At 43.4% G+C, this 16,786-nt stretch overlaps 1 protein-coding gene across 2 annotated transcripts in view; it reads right to left on the minus strand.

Annotated features, from left to right (window-relative positions):
- Positions 1–16,786, minus strand: part of TAF1A (TATA-box binding protein associated factor, RNA polymerase I subunit A) — a 394,276-nt gene that overhangs the window by 291,009 nt on the left and 86,481 nt on the right. The gene's annotated exons all lie outside the window — the stretch shown is intronic.

The following is a 16,786-nucleotide window of genomic DNA, read 5'->3' on the forward strand; positions in this document are numbered from 1 at the left end:
AAAACATACCAAGACGATGAATTAATATTTATGTGTAAAAGCATTACTTGGAAAGCAAGATCTATGCATGACCAATTAGAGGGATTGGCTAGTGAATTAAATGTAGATTTTGCAAAGAATAAAACATTACAGAAACCTTACAGAGTAGATTTTACAGAAAAGCACATTGAGAATATGAATACCGCAGGAAGATTAACCAAAATAAAATAACTAATTTTATTACTGAGAAGATGGGGAGATGTGGATAGGTGGAAAGTAAAATGGGCAAAGAAAAAGGAGGAAGGCATTGATAAATCCACATTAGCATTCCCAGTGAGAGAAAAAGAACAAGAAACAAATGAATTACCTAAGAGAGAAATACCGGGAGGAGGGTATGTACATGTTCCTTGGACTAGACAGACATATCGTTTACTAATGATTTCCCCAGACTGAGAGTAAAGCCAGTAGAATGGTATCGACAGGTGGATCGATTTGTAAAAGTTTCGAAAGTACTATGGGAAGATCTAGATGGATTGTTTAAAATAGTAGTACCAGCAGATGTATGGTCTGAGTGTAAAATAACCGTGGATTGGCCGAAAACTGAATATCCACGAGACAAGGGGACAGGTGCTCCTGGACCTGAAGTAATGAGAACATATGAGCAAGTAATAGTGTTTCTGAAAAATAAAATTCCACCGAAAGACAGATTGGGTAAAGATTGACAGGACATTACAAGAGCCAAAAGAATCAGTACATGCATTTTATGAGAGACTTTTGTTAGTGTTTAAAGAGTATAGTGGATATGAGGAGTTGAATGAAAAAGATATGAGTCATTTTTGTATCGTTTTATGTTCGGATTAAGACCAGAAATAGGAGACATGATTAAACATAATTTGATGGGTTGTCAATCTTGTTCTGTAGATGAGGTATTGAGACATGCAAAATACTGTAGTGATGAAATTGAAGTTAGGCAAAGAAAACTTAAAGAAAAAGCCATGTGGGCACAAGTGAAGGTAGCTGAACATCAAGTGGCTCAATTGGAAAATAAAATTACAGAAGGAAGTCAAGGAAAAATTAAGGGAAATTTCAATAAACCTAAATAAGTAGGGAATCTGGATGAACTTAAGAAAAAGTACCCTTGTCATAATTGCATCAGGATTGGGCATTGGAAGAAAGAGTGTAAGCATCCACCAAAAGTTAATACCGAAAATACGTCATTGAATCCGCAGGTGCAGAATGAGGTAATTCAGCAGCCATCGCCACAGCAGCAGGTAGTTACTCAACAAAGTCAGGTCCCACAACCTCCACTTCCACACAGTGTAAATCTACAGAGATACAGTACAGAGACAGGATTCTGCAGAGGCGAGCATGTAATCAGATCACCCAGAGCGAGTGAGAGTCCGCATTACTGGTTAAAGGAAGATGGGAGTGAGTCGGATTACAGTTTCTGACGGTGCCTGAGAGAGAAGAGTACGTACTTGGCACCACTCTAGAGGTAGATCAATCTGGTCCTTTTGTGAATGGAAAGGTGAATGATGTAGATGTGACTTTCCTAGTGGACACAGGTGCTTCCCGGTCTACTGTCAGATCAGTAGAAGTTCAAAACCTTCCTCTCTCTGGAGAACATATCCAAGTTGTAGGTGTAGCTAATAGGCAAATTAAAACATCCCTAACGAAACCAGTTGAAGTAAAAATCGGAAATTTCAAAGACATGCACCAATTTGTGGTGTGTGACAGTAGTCCGTTAACCTGTTAGGCAGAGACATTCTATGTAAAATGAACTGTGCCATATACTGTTCACCAGATGGCATTGAATCACAAACCCCAGATGAAGAAGCCTGTATAAAATGACTATGTCATTGATAGAATCAGAAAAGAATGAAATGTTTCCTGTGTTTGATCGAGAAAAGATACCTGTTGAATTGAAAGAGGTAGTCAAAGAACAAGTGTGGGATTTCACAGGAGAGGATATTGGACTAATAAAAGATGTAGATCCGGTAAAGGTTTCGGTAAAAGAAGGAGTGAGCTACCCAAGCATTCCTCAATATAAAAAAACAGCAGAAATAATTGAAGGAATAACCCCAGTGATAAACAAAATGATTGATCAAGACATTTTAAGAGAGATAGAAAGCAGTCCTTGTAATTCGCCTATAATGGGATTGAAAAAGCCTAATGGAACGTTTAGGATAGTGCAGGATTTGAGAAAAATTAATAAGACTGTTGTCCCATGTTGTGCCAAATACAGCAGTAATCCTATCGCAAATTCCACATGATGCAGAATGGTATACCGTCATTGATTTATGGAATGCGTTCTTTACTGTTCCATTACATCCTGAAAGCTAGCCAATATTTGCGTTCCGGTTCGGAAACCGTGTTTTGGCATGGTGTTGGGGTATACTGAAAATCCATCCATCTTTAATCAATTGCTAAAGAAATCACTAAAAAATTTGAACATGCCTGGAGAATCCTTGTTGGTTCAATATATTTATGACTGTTGGAGGCATCAAAAACAAAAGATGCATGTGTATCAGACACTGTTGCATTACTGAACCATTTAGCAGAGGAAGGACATAAAGTATCTCCATTGAAATTACAATTTTGCCAGAAGGAAGTACAATACTTGAGTCATAAAATTACTAAAGGAATTAGGCAAGTCACTATATAAAGAATCAAAATGATACAAGGAATGAAGTCCCCAAAAACACAAAGACAAGTGAGAATGTTCTTAGGAATGGTAGGTTATTGTCGACAATGGATTAGTGGATTTTCACTGATAGCCAAACCCTTACAAAGATTAACAAGAGCAGATGTAAAAGACCCTATAGTACTGAAAAAGGCTGAAATTGAAGCATTCGAACAGCTAAAAACAAGTGTATGTGAAGCACCAGTCTTAGGAATGCCTTACTATGAAAAAGAGTTTGAGCTGTATTGCAGTGAACGAGAAGGGTGTGCATTGTCGGTACTAATTCAAAGGAATGGAAAACTAAGAAAACCAATTGCATATTTCTCAGCTGTCTTGGATCCGGTTACAAAAGCTTTGCCAGGATGTCTGAAAGCAGTAGCAGCCACAAGTGTAAGTTTGGAACAAAGCAAAGGTATAGTGATGGGATTTCCTGTAATGGTATATGTACCTCACTCTGCGGTGATTCTCCTCACTAGGACAAAAACACAGTTCCTTACTAACAACAGGATGACAAAATACGAGAAAACGATTCCAGGTGCAGATAATGTGGCAATTTCACGATGTGTGAATGTAAATCCATCTACATTGTTACCTGATGTCATGGAGAATGAAGTAAGAAATGAGGTTGATCACAAATGTCTTTATGTTCTTGAATACTGTACCAAACCAAGGCCTAACATCAAAGACGAACCATTGCCTGAATCTGATTATGTAATGTTTGTTGATGGTTCATCCTTGAGAACGGATGAGGGTGCTTTGAGTGCTGCATATGCTGTATGTACAGTAGCAGATGTTCTAGAAGCATCTTGTCTGAAAGGAATTTGTTCTGCCCAAATAGCAGAATTGATTGCTTTGATTCGAGCATGTGAAGTAGGAAAAGAAATAAGAGTTCCCATAGTGACTGACAGTCAGTATGGATTTGGGGTTGTCCATGACTATGGTCAATTGTGGTCCCAAAGAGGTAATTAACTTCTGCAGGATCCCCCATTAGAAATGCGGAATTTGTGAGAATGTTGATTGATGCAATTCAATTGCCTGATAAAATTGCTGTCGTGAAATGTGCAGCACACAAGAAAGTGGATGACTAGGTCACCAGAGATAACCGATATGTTGATTCCATTGCAAAATACTGTGCTAAAAATCAAGCATCGATAAATCGGGACAGAAAAGAAGAACATGTTTCAAGTCCTTTAATGCTAACCACAGTAGTTGAGACTTGGCAGGAAGTGAGAAAAATGCAGGAAGAAGCTAGTGAAGAGGAGAAAAACATCTGTCTAAAGGCAGGATGTAGACAAAGAGAAAAAGATGAGATTTGGGTTTACAAAGACGAAAGACCAGTAATGCCTGATTATATGATTTCAAATATGGCCCGAATGTACCATGGTCAAGCTCATATTGAACGAGACGCTATGATTAGGATGTTTACACAGACATGGTATAACCCTAAGTTTAGGATGATAGCTGAAAGCTTGTGTCAAAGATGTGTTGTGTGGCAACAATTTAATCCTAGGAGAAAAACAGTTGTGAGTCTGGGAACCATAGGACGAGAGGGTGGTCCATTCACCCGAATGCAGTTAGATTGTATTGAATTACCACCTTGTAACAGACTTCAATATGTACTTGTGATCATTTGACTGTTTTCTCAGTGGGTAGAAGCTTTTCCCACCAGGAGGAACGATGGAGTGACTGTTGCAAAACAGTTGTTGGGTGAAATTATACCACGCTACGGTTTCCCAGTAACTATTGAAACAGATCATGGAACACATTTTCAAAATGAGTTATTGCAAATGATTTGTGAAGCACTGGACAATCATCAGAAATTGCATTTTGCTTACGGACCAGAAGCTTCTGGGGTAGTTGAGCAAGTGAATGGAACAATAAAAAACAGGATTGCAAACATGTGTTTGGCTACTGGACTAAAATGGCCAGACGCTTTGCCACTTGTTTTGATGACCTTAAGGAGCATACCTGACAAAAAGACTGGACTAAGTCCACATGAGATACTGATGGGAAGAGTGAGGAGACACGCATTTGTGCCAGTTGATAAACTGTTAACTATTAATGACGACATTACACTGGATTACTGCAAAAATCTGTCTGACGTGGTAACTTCTGTGTTCCATCAGGTGGGAACTGAGTCAAACACGAAAGAAAAACATCCAGTTCATGATATAGTAGCTGGAGATTGGGTTTGAATAAAAGTGCACCGAAAAGGAAACTGCTTAGTGCCTCACTGGCAAAGACCGAGACAGGTTATTTTGGTCAGCACAACTGCAGTTAAATGTGCCGGAGTAAAAAGATGGGTGCATGCCAGTCATACCATCCGTGTGCCTGAACCTGAAAACCCACAAGAAGGAGGTGAAAGCACAACTGATTCAGATTCTGGAGGTAAACCAGATAAAGATCCAGATACTGAAGCTCGACCTGTTCGTCGACATCTGGAGATATCAGATGCCAGTACAGCATCTGAAGGAGAAAGTGAAACATTTGAAATACCAAATTTTTAAGATCGACCTGAAAGTCAAGATTTGGTAAGAACTGGTACCAGTAAAGACACTGAGCAATGTAAAGATAAAACTGGTAATCAAGAAAATACTGAAGGACAGTTTGAAAGCTCTGAAAGCAGGAACCAAAATCCTGAAGCTGGAAAAGAGGAAATAACTCACAATGAGGATGAGCTTCCAAGTACCCGTTATGGAGATGTTGCTAACAGAGTGAAAATACTGACCAAAGAGAAACCAGATTCTGAGAAAGAACAAGACACTATAAAGTTCATTATAAATGAAACTGTAGAAAATTCTGAAACTGAAACTGATGACAGTGAAGATGAAACTCAATTGAGAAGGATTTCAAGAAAAAGAGCTTGGAGAGTGGAACGTAACACTATTGAACCAAAAACAAAAAGAGCTTGTAAAGGAGATAATTGGCCTGAAGGAGCTGATGGACTGAAATTTAACTGGTTAATAAAGCGAGAGAACCAGAAGATCAAGTAAATTAAATAAGCAGTCAAAAGGAGTAGATGGAAAAGAAAATAGAGATTGTTCAAAGACCAAAAAGAGTGAGGAGACCAAATCAAAAATATAAGTACCCTGAATAGACTTACATGATCTTGCCTCCTATAAATGAAGTAAACAGCAGCCAAGAGAACCTGAATTGTCAAGGCAAAGAGAAAGAAAGTGAGTAAACTGTGACTCCGAGGAAGAAGAGATATTTGAACTGAAACTGGGAAAGAGAAAGCACAAGGAAAGCAAGATTTTAAATCTTGGAGGAAGAAACACTAAAAGTGGAAAATAAGGATTTAATGAGAGACAATATTTAGGTGAAAAAGATTGTGAAAGAAAATGGCTACTAATGACGTAACTAGATCAAATTGTGCTATCTTTAGAAAATGGTGTAGAATGTGGTTAATATGTACCGGATTATCAATGTTGATATGGTTGATTTTAGTTATTATTATTCCTTTTAGACCAGACTTTGAAAAAATGGAAGCAAATGAAAGTATGAATGAAAGAAATAATTAATTAAAAGGTGAAAAATTACACGTGTATAAGTAAAGAAATTCATCAAGATAACTTGATAAGTGATTTCTCAAGAAATACTTTTTCTAAATTATTATCTGAGTATGTTAAAACTATAGATGCTAGTGACTGCTATGTATGTGTAAAATTGCCAGCATCAGTTTCGGAGGGGGTAACTTATCACCACCTTCCACTTACATATGGAGTTACATGTAGTGTACTAACAAGTTTATTTTATTAATCAGGTAAATTGGAGTATTATTCAAATTCTGATGATGTTTTTGCGAAACTGAAAATTGTTGCTGAACTAAACTAAATGAAGCCTGAAAAAGTTTTTGGAGAATATTTTTTGGAAACACAAGAATTGACTCATGATTATGCATTCAAACATATTTTGACTTGTAAGATGAGAAATGAAGAAAAAGCTTTGCTAGATATGGTTGAAGAGAGAAGAAATGAGTATAAAAGAAGGGAAAAAGTGAAACATACTAAACCTAATATGAAAATATTGAAGGTCATAATGTGAATGTGGCCATAAACATAGATACACTATTATTAGGGAAATTATGTATTCGAAGAGATAACACCGTGTATGATAATTATTTTGTGGGAGCGAGTCAATGTGAAGATACATATATTATAAAAGGGTGTTAGGGATTTACAGGTGGAAATGACCCAGTTTTTCCTGGGATCTATTTTTTGTGTGGGAACAAAGCCTATTGTAGATTGCCTGATCATTGGTACGAGTCCTGTTACATAGGCCTGGACTTTCCCAAAAATGTCCATGTAGATAGAGGTACTAATGGAACACATGAGATAGGGAAACCTTTAAGTCGTAGAAAAAGAGAAAGCATGATAGAAATAATAGGTGATGTTTTTGGAGCACTGATACCAGCAGTGGGTATATCCTTTAATGCAAACAGAATTTGAAAATTATCAACGATAGTAGATTGTTTGTCAACAGACATCGCAGGTGGATTTTTAATGGTTAACACTGAAATGGTTGCTATGAGGGCTATGGTGATGCAAAATCGTCTTGCTCTTGATATAATTTTGGCAAAAGAAGGAGGAGTTTGTGGAATCTTGAAGGTACAACATTGCTGTACTTACATTCCAGACAAAAGTCAAAACATTGAAAGATATATTACAAATCTTACAGAATTGCATAAGGAACTTGAACCATTGGAGGTTGATGGTGTTCGAGAAACTTAGTAGAAGTTTTTCAGCAATTAAAAGTTGGTTTTATGAAATAGGTAGATCTATTATAGGGAAAGTACTAATTCCAGTAACGACAATAATAGTAGTGATTTTAATCTTAAGATTAGGTTGTAAACTCAGAAAGAGGAGGAATGTCAAAAGGTCTATAAAAAAAGTAATAAAAGAAAGACAAGAAAGAGAACGTGAAAGGGGAGATATTGAAATGCAAGAGATCAAGGAAAAACTTTATCAAAACAGAAAGAAAATAGAAGATACTAGAGTATAACTCATACTACTTGAAAGCACTTGAAAGATGTTAAGATAAAATTTGCTACATTTTGGGATTTGTTTGGTGAAAAATCACCAAAGGAGGGAGTTGACTGAGCGAGGTGGAAAAACAAAACTTTGTGTACCCCTTGTGAAGTTACTTTCTCATAACAGTAACATGAATTAATCGTGTGGTTTGGAAATGAACCAACATAGAATAGAAATGCACACACACAAATACACATGGGAAAAACTAATTTGCTTATGTTGCAAATCATAATCGACTAATAAAGTGATATTGTTTCATCTATAATTAACGCAATTGCTATAACCTAACCAAAATCGGCATAAATGTGCTTTTGTCTGTTAATGTGTGGCATGGAGAATGGTGTGTAAACCACGCATATGTGTTGCTTTATCCGCTAGGTAATAACTAACAGGGATACCTTAGTATGGTGAGAGGTAAACAGAAGGGTTAAATTTCAACAATCAAGGTTTAATTGGGCTTGTTTCTATAATAGTTCCCGTTCTGGCCCATGCGGCCTAATAAAAAATAGACATCTCTGTGACTCTGAGATTGTGGTGCTGTACGCATGCGCGACTGAGCTCAAGATGAGCATGAGCTGCCTGAGCCTGTGAGGAATGGGTCAAGGACAATGTGCCCTGAAAGCCTGACTGATTGCCAACAAAAAGGAACATTTGCATCGTGGGCATGTGAAAAACTATTGAAATATCTATTTTAAGGACACAAGTGACCAGACTAGAGCCAAGACAAAGAGGACTTTCATAATTGATGACACCACGATTTTCGAACAATAAGATGATGAGGTTATGCTCATCCACACCTCGACTTGTCCAATCATGTTTCAAAATTTTAGATAGATTAGTTAGTGAAAAAGGGATTAAGATCAGAATTAAGAAAAAACCCTTCCTTCCGGATTTTCATCTTTGCATCCCGACATGCTGCCGGATTGCTGAATCTTACTTATGGCGTAAGGACTTTGAAATTTTTCTGAACTTTAACTTTTCTTTGAATAGGTAATAGAGAGAGATGGTCTTTGGGAACTATTCTGACCTATGCTGATATCGGTGTCCAGGGATTGTGATAATATAACTTTACTTATTTCCTGAACTTTCAAGCTAATAAATATAAATGTTTTAAATGTACTCCTTTTCTTTCTTAGGCTATGTCTAATTAAATAAATAAATAAAATAATAAATATAGGTCATGCTAGAAGGTTTTCTCTTTAAATAAAAATTAAATAAATGAGGAATTAAGCTGATCTTGTTTATCCCTCAGTTAATTTTTACTAGCAGATCCATTGACAAATAATGGTGGTGTGTCTGAATAATTTTTCTCATAAATAAACCATGGTAAAAGAATTTAAACTGCAGATGTAGATTATAAATATTAGCGTTTAGGGGGCGCTAGGTGGCGCCAGACTGTGATGGCCGCCCTGGTGTAGAGCTCCCGCCGAGCCGGGCGACTTAAACACCAAAATCCTCATCCTGCCACACAAAGTCACGCAGTGGACATCGCCGATAGACCCCGGACGATCTACTGAAGCTGCAGTACGAATTTTGTACCGGTGTACCGGGCCCCGCACAAGATACGCGCTGGGGAAGAGCGCGGCGGGACGAGGGAGCTGACGGCACCCGAGGCCTGCTGCGGCCGCGGAGATCACGCGAGGCTGCTGCTGTGCGGGCCTGCAAACAACGCCGCAGCAGATTCAGGTGGAAGTCAGACGATATTCGCCCGCATTTATTCCCCACCTGACGCAGCGGCGAGGGTGGCGTTGCGGGCTCCCCTGCACTCGGGTAAGGCGTCCCCGGGTGGAGAGAACAGAGGAAGACACACGGTGGAGTAGCCTGGGCCCCGATAATTTGAGAAGGTGAGGGCAGGAGGCAGCGGGACACGCAGGAGAGCTGCTGCAGCGGCGGGGCCCAGAAAAAGACTGTGATGGCATGATTGCACCCGGAGGGGGAAGCCAGCATTAAAAGCGAATAGTGAAGTGACGCACTGCAGGGACCGTCATTTTGTGGCCGACGCTACGCTGGACCCCAGAGGCCGCTGAGAAATACCTGCACTAAGAGGGGGCCAGGTCGGAACTTTAATGCCACGGTACTGAAGAGCCGAGAGGACATCACTTTTGCGGTAAGCGATATCTTTCCCCAGCGGCGCATATTGGAGCCAGTGTGGTGCCGCGGGAGCCTCTCAGGGAGGACAGAAAAGGCCGCTATTTTAGTTGAGGGAGCTCTGCAGGTCCCAGAAGATAAGAGACCCCCCACGCCAGAGAGACCACGACGCTTGTGAACTGCAGGACACTGTGACCAGTGCAGGAGGGCTGCGTGCTGAGGATACTTTGCATCTGGCTGGAACTGAGCTTCGGGGGTGATCGACCCTACTCTGATCAAGCCTGCGGACTGGTATTGTGGGGTGGCCGCAACATCCTGGTGGATTAAGGCTACCTGCAGGGGCCCTGCCGGGGGACACCGGGACTGCCCCCCTCTCATTAGCCGTGCCCAGGCTGCACATAACTTGTCGCCATGGGCAAGATAGAGCCACGGCAGTTGAAACTTTGTTCTACACCAGCAAGACGCCCAGCTCAGACCCCAGAGGCCAGGGGGACGATGACCCTCTGGAGACACAGGAGGAAGGATGGGAGGCCCTGCTGGTGGGCATGCAGCAAAGTCTCACCTCCATTGACTCAAAGATAGACTATCAGCCACCGGCTTGACAAAGTCGTAGCGAAGCTTGATAGCCACGAAGAACGGCTGAAGGAAGCAGAACAGAGGGTGTCGGATCTGGAAGATGGAGCGGGTACGAGCAGGCAGCACATGTTACAAATGGACAAACTTTTAAAAGTAATTGCTGAAAAGAACGAGAAGTTGGAATCCCGCTCTAGGTGAAACAACGTTCGCATGCTGGGCCTGGCCGAGACAACCAATACGGGTAGGCTGGAAGATTTTATGAAACGCTTACTGACGGACCGGTTTGGGAAAGACTCATTCTCTGCGCAACTGGTTATCGAGAGGGCACACCGCTCATTGGCGACGAGACCTCCCTCTGGGGTCGCACCGCACCCGGTGATAATGCGGTTTCTAAATTACTGCAACAGGGACACACTGCTGCGGCTAGCAAGAGAAAAAGGGGAAATGAAGTACGAGAACGCCACCCTCTCCTTCTACCCTGACTTCACCCAAGCAGTGCAGGAAGCCAGGAGAAAGTTTCTAGCGGGGAAAAAGCATCTGCAATCCCGAAGCATCAAATACGCAATGTTATATCCAGCGAGACTACGGATTCATCACCGAGGACGTCAATATATATTTACTACACCATAGCAGGCAGAGGAATATCTCAAGCGAGACAGGCGATCCTCTTCCCGGGAGGAGGCTGTGAGACACCGATCGAGATCCCATTCGCCGCTGTCGGACCCCTCCTGAGGAGTGTGGACTGCATAGAACCGAGATCTCAGTGGCGTGCCTAGGGGCACCTAAAAGACGCTCTGCAGACTGGTGATTTATCAACTTCACTATTGGTGTGATGGCATAGATGGTCGCCCGGCCGCTCGCCTCTATCCCGTCAGACCGACTCCTGAGATACAGGAGGCTGCGGATGGGTGAGATAGAGAGGTTGAGTGGTAATGGCGGGAGCCCTTAGTGGCCCCCCTATCGAGGGCATTGCCCCCAGTTTGTTTCTTTTCTCAATGGTTACGAGTGCAGACACTTTGTTCCAGGTTTGTCCGTGGGGGGTGGTGTTTTTCCTGGCGAGTTGGGGAAGCCGGTGTGGGTGATGGGGTAGGGATGGGGAACAAAGTAATAGGAAGATAGGTTATTGTGAGTACGTGATGTATAGATATGACCAAGTTACAGTACAGCAGGCTCACCCCTATGGGCATGAGTGACGGGAGCAGAGATAGCAAGGTCTCAATATTATGTCCGGGAATGTACGGGGGCTGAATGACCCTAGAAAGCGAAGGCAGATACTAGGCTACCTGGACAGGCACCACATACACATTGCCCTCCTACAGGAGACACATTTGGCAAAGGGAAGCACCCCCAGATTCGCATCCCGATGGGCGTCACATAGTTGCTTTGCATCCTATTGATCTTATTCAAGGGGGGTAGCCATACTAATTAAACGTGGGGTTAGATTTGTGAAGGGTGGGATGGACTTGGACCCAGAGGGGAGGTATTGTCTGATGTGGGGAGCGCTTCATATGCACGAAATTGAATTTGTGAATTATTATGGGCCGAATGTTGATGATACTCACCATATGCTCCTACTCCGAGGCAAATTACAAACGCTGGACCACAGGTACATTATATGGGAGGGGGGTTAATGCAATGATAAACCCCAGCCTGGATAGGTCTCACGCCACTGCGGCGCACTACACCGCATCTCAACGCACCCTGCAGGACATTGTAGCCACAGACGGCTTGATAGACACTTGCCGCCACTTACACCCTTCTGGGAAGGAAGGCACACACCACTCTGCCATGCATAATACCTGGTCCAGATTGGATTATGTGTTCATCACAAGAGGCATGGCACATTGGGTGGAAGGGGCGAACCATATGGCTAAAACATTCTCAGATCATTCCCCAGTGAAAGTCACAGTGAAACCCCCGGTGGACTTGGCCCCTTTTAGTAATTGGAGGCTCAATCCCCTACATTTACAGGACGCTGTTTTTAAGGCGGAGATAGAACAGGAGATAATAGATTTCTTCCCCAGGAATACAGGCTCAGTAGCCAGCCTCACAACTGTTTGGAAGGCCTTTAAGGTAACGGTGCAAGGATGGTGTCTCTCCAAGGGAGGGGGTATCTTGAAGGACCTGCGACGGACCCTGAGCACTCTGGAAAACGAGATGAAAGCTCTAGAGAGGGAGATACTGAGCCAGGATGAGATAGGTCCCTTGAAAGCTAGCATGAGGGAGGAACTGACGGAGTATATGGAGGTTGCCGAGAGGGAGAGTCGGTTCCGAGGGATCCATCACCGTTATTTATCTCACTGCCCCATCCCAGCTCAGAATCTGGCTATATGCAAATCAGTCTGTCCCTGGCCCAGTGCATCATGAGAACAGGGCAGACTAAACTACCAAGCCAATTCTTCACCAGAAAGGAGACAAGCTACCGGGGACCGGTTTCTGGCATTTCAGCCGTCTTTGGCCCGGCTTGCTTGAATCCTGATGGAGCAGTGAGAAAGGGACTCATGTCTGAGTATACCCTGCCACACCTATAGTGGCCAAAAACGATTCAGAAAAGGGGGTGGTGATGAACAGAGTGTCTGAATTGAGCAGACCACTCTTACCCAGTCCAAAGATCAGGGCTTGATCCATCACCGTTATTTATCTCACTGCCCCATCCCAGCTCAGAATCTGGCTATATGCAAATCAGTCTGTCCCTGGCCCAGTGCATCATGGGAACAGGGCAGACTAAACTACCAAGCCAATTCTTCACCAGAAAGGAGACAAGCTACCGGGGACCGGTTTCTGGCATTTCAGCCGTCTTCGGCCCGGCTTGCTTGAATCCTGATGGTGTCCCCGGGAGCTTGTTTCCTTCCCAGTGTAAGAATTGGCTTTTGTAGTTTGGTTTGCCCTGTTCCCATCATGCACTGGGACAGGAACAGACTAATTTGCATACAGCCGGGTTCTGAAACTGGGATGGTGCAGTGAGCTAAAAAACGGTGTTGGATCTAGCCCTGATCTCTTGACTGGGTGAGAGCTTTCTGCTTAATTCAGAGACTCTGTCCCTCACCACCCCTTGTTGTAAATATTTTTGTCCACCCTAAGCGTGGAAGGGTATTCTCAGATGTGATACCCTTGCTCATTGCACCATCAGGATTCAAGCAAACCGGGCCAAAGACGGCTGTAATGCCAGAAACCGGTCCCCGGGAGCTTGTTTCCTTCCCAGTGTAAGAATTGGCTTTTGTAGTTTGGTTTGCCCTGTTCCCATCATGCACTGGGACAGGAACAGACTAATTTGCATACAGCCGGGTTCTGAAACTGGGATGGTGCAGTGAGCTAAAAAACGGTGTTGGATCTAGCCCTGATCTCTTGACTGGGTGAGAGCTTTCTGCTTAATTCAGAGACTCTGTCCCTCACCACCCCTTGTTGTAAATATTTTTGTCCACCCTAAGCGTGGAAGGGTATTCTCAGATGTGAGACCCTTGCTCATTGCACCATCAGGATTCAAGCAAACCGGGCCGAAGACGGCTGTAATGCCAGAAACCGGTCCCCGGGAGCTTGTTTCCTTCCCAGTGTAAGAATTGGCTTTTGTAGTTTGGTTTGCCCTGTTCCCATCATGCACTGGGACAGGAACAGACTAATTTGCATACAGCCGGGTTCTGAAACTGGGATGGTGCAGTGAGCTAAAAAACGGTGTTGGATCTAGCCCTGATCTCTTGACTGGGTGAGAGCTTTCTGCTTAATTCAGAGACTCTGTCCCTCACCACCCCTTGTTGTAAATATTTTTGTCCACCCTAAGCGTGGAAGGGTATTCTCAGATGTGAGACCCTTGCTCATTGCACCATCAGGATTCAAGCAAACCGGGCCGAAGACGGCTGTAATGCCAGAAACCGGTCCCCGGGAGCTTGTTTCCTTCCCAGTGTAAGAATTGGCTTTTGTAGTTTGGTTTGCCCTGTTCCCATCATGCACTGGGACAGGAACAGACTAATTTGCATACAGCCGGGGTCTGAAACTGGGATGGTGCAGTGAGCTAAAAAACGGTGTTGGATCTAGCCCTGATCTCTTGAGAGTGGTCGGCTCAATTCAGACACTCTGTTCATCACCACCCCCTTTTCTGAATCGTTTTTGGCCACTATAGGTGTGGCAGGGTATACTCAGACATGAGTCCCTTTCTCACTGCTCCATCAGGATTCAAGCAAGCCGGGCCGAAGACGGCTGAAATGCCAGAAACCGGTCCCCGGTAGCTTGTCTCCTTTCTGGTGAAGAATTGGCTTGGTAGTTTAGTCTGCCCTGTTCCCATGATGCACTGGGCCAGGGACAGACTGATTTGCATATAGCCAGATTCTGAGCTGGGATGGGGGAGTGAGATAAATAACGGTGATGGATCAAGCCCTGATCTTTGGACTGGGTAAGAGTGGTCTGCTCAATTCAGACACTCTGTTCATCACCACCCCCTTTTCTGAATCGTTTTTGGCCACTATAGGTGTGGCAGGGTATACTCAGACATGAGTCCCTTTCTCACTGCTCCATCAGGATTCAAGCAAGCCGGGCCGAAGACGGCTGAAATGCCAGAAACCGGTCCCCGGTAGCTTGTCTCCTTTCTGGTGAAGAATTGGCTTGGTAGTTTAGTCTGCCCTGTTCCCATGATGCACTGGGCCAGGGACAGACTGATTTGCATATAGCCAGATTCTGAGCTGGGATGGGGCAGTGAGATAAATAACGGTGATGGATCAAGCCCTGATCTTTGGACTGGGTAAGAGTGGTCTGCTCAATTCAGACACTCTGTTCATCACCACCCCCTTTTCTGAATCCTGAAAAAGGGGGGCAGACAGATGCATACGCGGCTGTATTAAGTTTATTTTTAAAGTCTATCACTTAACTGGGTTTAGAGGTGCCTTTCCCAGTACGTTTAAGTCTCATTCTATGGGCCGCATTTTTTTTCATTTACTTAGCAGTTTTATATAGCACAAACTCGACCCAGAGATATCAGAGCGCTTTACACAAGCACCAGTTGTGTTATAGGATACATTCGTTTTTAGGCGCATGGACAGGGTGTGGCTTAAAGGCTAGGGTGGCTGACTTAGAAGCTGGGGAACAAGGTTCAAATGTGGCCAGCGGTTCAAACATCCGGTGATTCTGGGCAAATCACTTACTCTCCATGTGCCTCAAAATAAATGTGTCTGTAACGCAACTGGTGCCCGTGAAAAGTGCTCTGATACCTTCGGGAGGAGTTCACGCTATAAAAAAAAGAAAACTGTGTTTTGCCCAGAATCACAGGATGTTTGAGCCTCCTGCCAGACTCGAACCTCAACTCCGAAGTCGGCCGCCAAAGCCATTAAGCCACACCCTCTGAGATGAGCTGCATTGAGAATGTCGGTAGCCTTCACTTTACAGGAAGACTAGTGTCACTTTGAAATTAAAAGAGCAGACAATAGTGTAAATTAGCTAACAATAGTGCCTTTTATATATCCTCAAACGCTTGCCAGATAGAAAGGGAGTAGATGACGCGGATGGCACCTGATTTGTCCGATTTCACGCAGATGTGTGGGGTGGTGATGAATGGGAGCAGGAAGCGCCCACTGCACTGAGAGTAGCATTAAAGTGAGGCTGGGCAACGGCAGAGAGCACGGCATGGGGAAAATCACGTCAGCTGAACCGCGGTTGTCACCACCCCTAAAAATAAACAAACAATTATCGAGAGGCAAAGTAAACTTGCTGCTTTTGTCTAATGTAAGTGCCTCAGGCTGCTTCAAAAGGGCGAGGCTCAGTCCATGTACCGTGTTTAACTTGCGGGACCGAGCAGTGGTTCCATCGGTTTCCAAAGCGCGAGCGCGATAATTGCAAACAGATGGCACCGCTGCTCGCTCCCGCAAGGTGGATGCCTTACATGCATGTGTACTCATTGGAAACACTGCAGTACATGCACAAGTTTTCCAAAAAGTACAGACCGATTCCAAAAGGTCAGATCCTAAGCAGCGCTTGCACGCTGATTAAGCTCGACCTAAAAATGAAGTGTAGCCAGAATGTGTAGCATGCGTAATACAAGGCTACGTGGACACCACCACAGGAGAAAAAAAAACGTTCACACCAAAGACTAGGCACCAGACATGTAAAACATTTGCCAATGCAGAGATAGACAAATAACGTCCAGGACAGAAAAAATATTGGAGGACTTGGCAAGAAAACAAAAGAAGGACTAAAAACAATGGAACACTTCGCCGGTGAGCGACCTTTAACATGTGTCAAGCCACACTGGCCCATTTTTCCTCTAATGTTTATCTTTATTTTTTAATATACTTCCCCCAAGTGCAAAAGATGCAAAAGTTACAAACTTAAATATTCAGGAAAAGTGTTCATCTCTGAGCAGCTGAAGACCAGCTCATTGAAGTAATGTGATCAAACTAGGAATATGGTGTAGACAATAATGTGTCCAAGGAAAAACACTTCAGTACTA

This window comes from Lissotriton vulgaris, chromosome 6 (assembly GCF_964263255.1).
Source record: "Lissotriton vulgaris chromosome 6, aLisVul1.2, whole genome shotgun sequence".
Taxonomy (NCBI): Eukaryota; Metazoa; Chordata; class Amphibia; order Caudata; family Salamandridae; genus Lissotriton; species Lissotriton vulgaris.